Source organism: Lontra canadensis, unplaced genomic scaffold, assembly GCF_010015895.1.
Source record: "Lontra canadensis isolate GAN:19392208 unplaced genomic scaffold, GSC_riverotter_1.0 scaffold6, whole genome shotgun sequence".
Classification (NCBI taxonomy): Eukaryota; Metazoa; Chordata; class Mammalia; order Carnivora; family Mustelidae; genus Lontra; species Lontra canadensis.
In genome coordinates, this window is record NW_022631000.1 from 22,556,566 (window position 1) to 22,566,420 (window position 9,855).

Consider the following 9,855-nt stretch of genomic DNA (forward strand, 5'->3'; position numbering starts at 1 on the left):
AAATATTGGAAGGGAATTGTGTTGGTTACTCTTTTTAGCCAGAAACAACTGAGTCTGTTCTGGCTAGTACAGGCCATAAAAGGGATCCATTTTAAAATGGAAGGTAGTTCATAGAAGCAATAAGAGCACTGAAGAAACTATGTCAAGGCTAATGGCCAACGCCTGGCTTCCGAAACGGCCCAGTGAGAAATCGGTTGCCATTGCTGCTACCAAGACTAAGCAATAATGGAAGTATTCCAGCTCACTGTAATTGTGACGGCTATGAGCACATCAGATGCATTTCTGCCCTGGGAAACTAAACCTTGTAATACCTCTACCTCAAAGGCCAGATAGCTCTGCTGCCACTGGAAGGAAAGCTTAGTACAGACCCTCTTTCCTCATGTTAATCTCTTAAATCCAAAATCACATGGAATCCTATATGATTGGTAATGTCTATGTCACACGAGTGTATTTCAGCTGCAAGAGAGGCTAAGAATTCAACTGTTCGTGGGAGAAAGGGCCATATACTGTAGAGATTTCCCCTAATATTCAAAGACTACTCAAAACAGAATGGGCAGGCACAAATATGATTAATGCCCATGACAGGGTCCATAAAATTCAATTAGCCTCTCCTTGTATGCCCTTGCTGAGGGAAACAGCCCCAAGGGGGTCTTTATCTGTAAGTGTGCTAAGACAATGTAATGGATGCTGAATGAAATCAGCTCCACTCACCTGCCCGAGTTGGACAAAGGAGCTGGTTTGGAATGAAACTTTATCCAATGGAACCATTTCATAATGAATCATCATCACCATCATCCCTAAATTTTACTGAGTACTTATTATATACCAGAAACAGTGGTAAGTACTTTCTAATAAGGTTTCATTTAATTTACTCAATAACCCTACGAAGTGAGAATAATTATCACCATTTCACAGGTGAAGATTCTGAGGTATATAGAGGTTAACCACTAATCCAAAACCTGCCTTGTGTAAATGAAATACCAGGATTTGAACCTAGTCTGCCTAGAAAGCTCATGCATTCAAAAATACTGCAGCATGCCAGTTCCTCATCAGAGCCTCTCTCGGGACCCATGAATACTCCATGTACATGGAAACATTAGGTGTGGTGGACAGACTTATGCTGTTTGCCCCCCAGGATCACTACTTTCATTCATTGCTCCTCCAGACCCTAGATAGAACATATGACCAAGGACTGTTCAATCAGAGGGCTCTCCCAGGACTTTCCTACTGGACATATTGGGGAAAAGGTTCTTCTGTTACTCCTTTTGTTTTCCCACTGGAAGCAGTGTGTAAGCTAGTCATTTCCTAGGGAAAGAGGAGAAAGGCCAAGGTGAATGGTCAGAGAAACAAGTCACCCCCCTTCCACAAAGAGATGGACCTAAAGAATTTGAAAAAGAGTCTTTTGAGAACCGGATTCTAACATATAATACAGAGACTTGGGCATGAGAAAAGACATAAAGAAAAGTTTTAATTAAAAAAATTTTTTGGGGCGCCTGGGTGGCTCAGTGGGTTAAGCCGCTGCCTTCGGCTCAGGTCATGATCTCAGAATCCTGGGATCGAGCCCCGCATCGGGCTCTCTGCTCAGCAGGGAGCCTGCTTCCTCCTCTCTCTCTGCCTGCCTCTCTGCCTGCTTGTGATTTCTCTGTCAAATAAGTAAATAAAATCTTTAAAAAAAAAATTTTTTTTGATCATAAAAAATCTTCAAAGTATGAGCCATTGATAGTATTAAGGACCATAAAGTAAGGAGTACTTATTATGTAATAATTAACAACACCAAAACAAACCAAAACCAAACCAAACCAAAACACCTTGGAATCATTTTGTTATGTTGACCTTTGGGGTGAACTTTGCCTTTATGAATGATTAGTGTTAAATGTAGATAAGAAATACCTTTTTATTTGTTAGATAAACTTCCTGTATTTAAGAAACCTTGTACAATATATTGACCCAGATAGCCATTTGGGTTCTTCCATAGCTGGCTCATCTGGCTATCTCACCAGGACTGAATATACTATAATTATTAGTCATACCAAGCTGGTAATTGTTGCAAGAAGACAATGCAATAGGGCCACTGGGGCAAGTCCTGGGATGCCAAAGATGAGAGGAATACCACCAAAACTGCCTGTTAACAAAGATCCAGAAGTCTGGAACAAAAAATGCCCAAGTGCCTGGGGTTCCCTGTGCCCTCCTCACAGATTCTCAAAACTCGAAGCAAGAGTTTGGCATCAGCACTTGGACCCTAACCACACCAAGGAATGAAAATGGAAGCTCTCTCAAGCTGTGTGTGTTTCCATTTTTGATCACCATCTCTTTCTTTCTTTTTTTTTTTTTTTAAGGAAGGATTTCCCTTAGTATAAAGAAAATACATGCTCATTAAATAAAATCTAGAAAATGTAAAAAAGGAAAAAGAAAAGAAAAACCATTGACTTTGCCACCCAAAGACAACACTAGTGCCATTTTAGTTCCCCTTCCTTTCTAATGTGTCTCTTCTATGATGAAATTATATCTAGGGATTTGAAGAGTATGCTTTAATTCCATGTCCTTCTTTGCTTTTGGACAAGTCATCAATAAAGAAGATCAATGATAATGATTTTATAATGTCAACATTGCTGCAATCACAGCTGACTGAAGAATGACTTCCTGAGAAGAGTGAGAGTGGATCTTTTCCTTTTAAAGACCATTCACGAGTAACTTCCTGTTTACTCACTGCTACTCTAAATGTTCTTTAAAGAAACCAATTCTAATTGCAGACAGAGCTGATAAGTCTACCTCAAGGAATAGATGCACATTCGTTTACATTCCATTCATATTGCTTATTAAACATCTTGAATAAAAGAGTTTGCATTTCCAGTTTGAGCCTGGTTATGAGTTGCCAGATTGCTAAAGGGTTATTGCTTTTGAAAAATAAGACAGCTACCTAAAAGGTATTATCCAAATAAATATTATATGCAAACAAAAGCACTAGAGCCATTAAGAGATTCTCCAAGAGTTCTGAGGTTAAAAGAAAACCAACTGCAAAATTCACAAAGGCATACCTTTGCAGTTGGATTTCTTTTAAGAATTCTGTAAAGAATTTAAGGATTAAAGAACTAAAATTAAATTAAATTAAAATATGAGAATTTCTGTAAAAGATTATATAATTTTAAATACATAGATAAAATTATATATAAACAATAATATATAAAGCATTTATGTATGTAGTTTATACATTGTTTACAGATATACTTTATATTAAAATGTATATTAACTTTATTTATATTAAATCTATATTAAAATTATATTAAAATTATTTATATTAAAATACTTTATATTAAATTATAATAAAATTAAAATTTATATTTAAATTACTTTATTTATATTAAAATTTACAGATATACTTTATTTATATTAAATTATATTAATTTATATAAAATTAAATTTATATAAATATATACATAATTAAAATTATGTATATTATTCATATATGTAAAGTAATGGCTATTTACATTATAAATTGTGTATATAATTTACATATATACAAAATGATGGCTATGAACAGAGTCCTAAATCCGTGGTATTAATAAAACTAGTCTCAAATATAAGCCCTAAATCCTTTCCCCTTAGGATTCTAAAAACATTTTATAGTCCTGTAAGTGCTTTTGAAATAACCCCAACAAAAACATGCTTCTAAGAAACAAATAGAACTCCAAATACATATTTTGCCATTAAGATAATTGCAAAAGAAAACATATGTGGAGAAACATCACTTTCAGTAAATTCTCAATAAAGCCAAAATGCCCCAACATCAACATATATTTATTGTGGGTATTAAGAGGTTATTAATTTTAAAAATTAACATGAGACGACTTTGGTGGCATTTAATAGGATTACATCTCTTGATGGAGTCCAGAGTCTTTTCTGAGGGACGCAGCAATTGCTCCTTCTTAACGGAGGGATATTTGCCAGACGCTAATGACAGGAGTGTCCTGGCCCACTGGGTAGGACTAATTGCACAAATGGGAAGTTTGTAGCAGGAGAAGCACAGCCTGGAGTTGGCAGTTGTGTCTGTTTTCTCAATTGGTAACGTTTCCACTGGCAGCATCTAGAGACTTTTGTATTTGTTTCATTTTCCTTTTATTTGTGGCATATCTCGGTATTACTTGGGTATATTGAGAGTTCTGAGGAAAATAAGAGGTATACACATATGTGTCATATACATATTTCCTGCATGTTATTATTTATTATATGTAGATGTGGATGCCGGCGTGAGATGTATATGTATATGCGTGTGTGTGTGTGTGTGTGTGTGTACACGAGTCTTGCACAGTCAGTGCAGGAGGCATACGAACATAGTTTCACCCTGTGAAGTTCCATTTTCTAAATTCTAAACTGACCATCCTCTTCTGTCTTATCTACTAGTTCTACTACTTTTTCCTTCTAATGCTACAGATTTTGTTTTGTTTTTCTATGCATTACTAAAGCTCCATTAGGTTTTAATCACAGCTAATCCAAAATTTTTCTCCTCTCCCTCCCCACTGCCTTCCCTCTCCAGCCTCCTTCCATTCTCAAGTTATTGAGAACTTGCTTTATTCCCCAGGGCTGACCTAGATAGGCCCTGGAGTAGAGCAGACCTGGTTCAGTTGGCATCTTCACAGCCTGGAATGCTCTTTAAGGTTATTTCTTCAAATAACTGACACCACTCATTTCGTATTGTGTTGGTCCTCTGAGAAGAAGACATCAACACAGACTTAGATGTACAAGGGATATATTGGGGGAAATGTCTGTGGAGGACAAAGGGAAGAGGAAGAGGGAGTAGGCAGTGACAGGAGATCCAGCAAGGAGCCCTTGCTTTGGGTAGGAATGGCATGGCTCTAGTCCACCTGCCTTGCTCAGCCATTGGCCAGGAGCAGCCTGGGTAGAGGGGGTCTTGGCACACATCCTGCAGCAGAGCCTGAAACTATGGTCCCTGGAAGCTGCCAACTAATGCTAGTCCTTACAGCAGCTTCTCTCCTGAAGGGGGATCTATATGGTACACTCCTGTGGCTGCCGTGTGGGTAGATTTTAGGGTTTTATCCTCAGAGGAAACTTAATTTTCAAGTCCTGGGTATTGAATTGGGAAACAGAGGCAGAAGAAATGTTATTAAATTTCCTTACCCACTGACAAATCCTTGAAACAGGCAGAGTGACATTCCTCTAGCGACTCAACTACCTCCACCTTAAGGCTTTGCTAAGGGCAAAGGGCCACCTTAGTCTGACCTACCCCTACCCCCAACCAGGATCCTGTAAGTCTACTTTAAAAATTCCTTTGGAAACTACTTTTATCTCTAAACCCTCCAAGATAGTGTTGACAATCATTCCCAGGCATATGGCCCACTGATGTACATCTAAAGGGTCTCACGACAAAGGTTTTATTACCAGTGATGAATAACCTTTTTCCCAATAATAGCTAGCCCCTCAAGGTCCTGTAAACCTGTTTCCAAAATTCCTTAGAGACTTATGCCATCCCTGACCCCCTCCCCACTTACAAGTATATCATGGACCACTCCACACAACCCTGGGGCAGCAGATCTTTCTGCCCACGGGTCCTGTCCCTATGCTTTAATAAACCACAATTTTGCACCAAAGATGTCTCAACAATTCTTTCTTGGTCATCAGTTCTGGACCTCACCCAACCAAACCTCACTTATATTCTAAGACTACATCAGTATAGGTGGGAGTAGAGTGGGAGTGGGAGAAACATTTTGCTCTGTACCCCAGCTGGAGGCTGCAGATATCAAGAATTCAACTTTATGATGCTCAATTCAGTGCAGACCTGTGTGCTTCCCAGGTTTATCAGAGTTCTTAGGTTGGGTAGGACAAAGCCCTGGAAGTGCTACTCCATTGGAAGTGCTACTCCATGGGAAGTGTATGTAGGGCTGTTTGTAAGGATGCATTTCTTAGGAAGCCCAAGGCTCTGAATCGTTTTTGCGCTCTGGTCCCACAGTAGACACCTACGAGAGGTCGTGCACAGAATTAGATACACAGCAGGCATCTCGCATCACCTTCGTCTTCTAGATTGCTCATGTCATGGTCCTTCTTGGGTCACAAATCTAGAGACATCTTTGGATTGCATTTCCCCTTCTCTTAAAATAAAACCCAAAACACACCATCTTATGTCACCACCAACAAAAAAAAAGACGTGTAACAGAGGAAAAGAACAACCAAGCAAGAAAAATGAATTTAAAAAGAAAAGCTGGAAAACCAAGTGATTATCTCAAGCATAATTATGACTCCAGCACACTGTAATTCAATCCTTCTCCAGGTTGCCCTGTCATCAGATAGCTCTAGAAGGTCTGAGAACTTGGGCAGCCCAAAGTATTTTAACCAACGACATCCCAAGCAAATAGCTCCCTGCCTTCAAAATCATTACCACCATGAAAATGTTTAAATACCAAACTCTTCAGAGCAAAAACAAACAAATAACCAAATCATTAAGTGTCTAGGTGGGTCTAGGTGGGTAGTGTAAGGGCCTATTCAGACGGAGCGGCCCCACCCCGGTTGAAGAGCCGTTTTGTTGTTTATGCAGTAAAACTTAAATTGATCCCGCCCCCCCAGGGGAACTGACTTAAAAGCAAGTCCGGGAAACCAGTCCCAGGTAACAAAGCCCAAATACAAGGGTCAGGTGGAGACATCCAATCAGTGCAGCACGCATACTGTCTCCCTAGGCACCAAGGAGTGTGGGCCCCGCCTTTTGGGCGCCAATTCTGACCAAGGTGATAGGCTAGTTCAAATAGCTACTGTGGGGTGAATTGTAATTCAATTGGCCACCTGCATGGGGCCTGGCATGACTGTGCAGCTTCCTCTGTGTGTTACAATCTCATTGGCCACCTGTGTGTGGCCAGGCCCAACCACATGGCCTTTGCTCTATAAAAGTTAGTCTGTAAGGCAGGGAGGGGTCGCCCTCTCTGTAAGAGGCGCGGCCCCGAATGGTCGGTTTCTCGATGCTTGGCTCGAAATAAAGCTTTGCTTGACCTTCACTTTGTATCAGTCTCGCTCCTTTAATCATGGACCCATTATTGGGGGACCCAACATTGGGGGACCCAACAGGTAGTATTTCAGATAAAGATCTGGTAATTGGACTTTTTTTTTTTTTTAATCTGCAAAAACCAGTAGAGAAACAGGAGAAACTTGCTCCTTGGCTGCCAAAAAAGTCAAGGAAATAGGAGAACATCAGTCAGAATGAAAAGCCAAGAAGACGATGAGGAGCATGTCCTCTCTAATTATTGCCTCTTTTCTATTTCTTTTGAGGTTGGATCTTTACATATCCAAAATACTCACTCCATCGCCAGACTGGCTCAGATGGAAGGGCATGTGACCCTTGATCTCGGGGTCATGATTTCGAGCCCCACATTGGGTGTCGAGATTACTTAATAGATAAATTTCAAAATACTCACTCCATAACGTTAATTAATTTTGAAGTATTTGATTAGTATAATGTACCTAGTTATCTAGATCCGTGCTGTTCAATGTGGCAGCCACTAGTCATAGGTGACTATTTGAATTTAAATGTAGATTAATTAAAATGGAACAAAGTTCAAATAATCAGTTCCTCAGCTGACTAGTCACATTTGGAGTGCCAGCTACAGCTAATGGACAGTGCTGATGGCGATGATTGATTACATTTTAAAATAAATTGGCCTGGAATACAGGATAGTCAAATAGCTTCTCACTTGCAAATGATTAAATAAGCAGTGCATTTGACTTTAGCCAATGCTTACAACTTCTTGCTGTGAGAACTTCCTTCCCTGCTTTCCTTCCTCCTTTTGCTTTGTTTATCCTTTCCTTGTCTGGTGAGGAGATCTCTGCTTCTAAACATTCTAAACAGGTGTAGCCTGCACCTCCCACCTCTGGCCTTTAAAGCCCAAGAGGAAGGATAAAGAAAAAGATAGACCTCAGACCAGTTAGAATTTCAAAACAGCAAACAACTAGAGTTTGTACACTTCCCCCTGGAAATGAACTTTCTGATTGGGTTAAATTCAAGTTTTTTTTTTTAAATTAAACAGAATTATTTTATATTAATCCTTTATTTTATTCATCCAAGTAAAGACAAAAGAGCTCAGAATGAAAAATATGGGGCCTCCGAGTGGCTCAGTCGGTTAAGTGGCTGCCTTTGGCTCAGGTCATGATCCCAGGGTCCTGGGATCAGCCCTGCCTTGGACTCCTTGCTCAGTGGGGAGCCTGCTTCTCCCTCTGCTACTCCCCGCTATTTGTGCTTGCTCTCCTCCCCCTATCTGTGTCAAATAAAGAAACTCTTTAAAAAAAAAGAAAAATACATTTGGAAATCAAGAAAAACACCTTGATTATATTTTCAGAGGACACTTAAAAAATCAGTCGCTTATTTCCACAGACATATTTTTAGAAATTTTTACAATATGTTTTAAAGAAATAAAAAATATTTTTATGGTTAAATTGGTCAAATGTCATATATACAATTATGGACACAAGTCCTATTGGTTAAATCATTAAATCATAAAATCTTGCTCATGAAACCAGGTACTAATTTCGAAGTGAGTAGTCTTCATATGAGTAAGAACATTCATTCATTTCATCAGTCATGCAGCGCATATGAATCTCACAGTGATAGATCTAGGTGTCACAAAAATGGAACTTTCTCTATTAGTTTATAACAAATGAAACCATCTCTCAAGCCTTATCTGGCAGAAAGCCTCGTTTTACCTATTGACTCTAAACTCAGTCACTTCCTGATTCTTCTGTTTATTTTGGGTAAATCCTCCAGCAATTCAAAGATCATCACTTTCCTTCTCTTCCCCTTCTCCAAGCCGTGATCTCATTCATTCATTCATTCATCAAATATTTGTTGAGCTCCTACTATGTACCAGGAGCTAGGAACTGAGCACATGGCAAATAAAACAAAAAGTCCTTGCTTTTGTGGACCACATGTTTCAGTGAGGAAAACGAACAGTAAGAAAGCAAACAAATAAATATAGGAAAAATACCAGGAGATAAAAGCTCTATAGAGAATTAAAACACTGTGCTATGATAGGGGCCTGGGTGAGCAGGGAATCTTCAATGTTTGTAGTAGCTGAGCTGAGACTTGAATAATAAGAAAGAACAAGGCTTGAGAAAGGGAAAAGAGCACTTCAGGTGAACAGCAAGCAAAAAGACTCTAAGTTGAGGAAGCTTGACTTTTAGTTTGCAGTCTCCACAGTCTCCAACATCAGCAGAGGGGATTCTTATACCTCCTCCCTGACCCAGAACAATGCATGAGGCTGCCTCAGAAAGGGAGGGGCTTGGGCAGCCAGAAAATACTGGGAGAGACTTTTATGTCATCTTAGACCTTTATCACACAAGAGTAAACATTCTTTCATAAACTTGTGCATTTCTTTCTCTTATATTTCTTGCATTGCCTATTTTTTGCTTTTAGTAGAAAGTAGAGACACTACTAGGAAAGTCCAGAGCTGGATATAGCATAGTTTGAAGCAAGAGCCAACATGACTCTTTTTCTTTAGCAAAACTGTCATCTTTCTTGGAGGATCATGCTGGCCACTTGCCTCTGTTGAGCACCTAAACAAGACAATATATGTCATAAAGTTGTTAGGGGCCTTCTTGACAGCAATGTGGTTTTAACATTTTTTTTAAAGATTTTGTTTATATATTTGACAGACAGAGATCACAAGTAGGCAGAGAGGCAGGAAGGGAAACAGGCTCCTTGCTGAGCAGAGAGCCCTGCTCGGGGCTCGATCCCAGGACCCCGGGATCATGATCTGAGCTGAAGGTAGAGGCCTTAACGCATTGAGCCACCCAGGCACCCCAATAATGTGTTTTTTTTTTAAGATTTTATTTATTTATTAGTTAGAGAGAGAGAGAGAGAGAGAG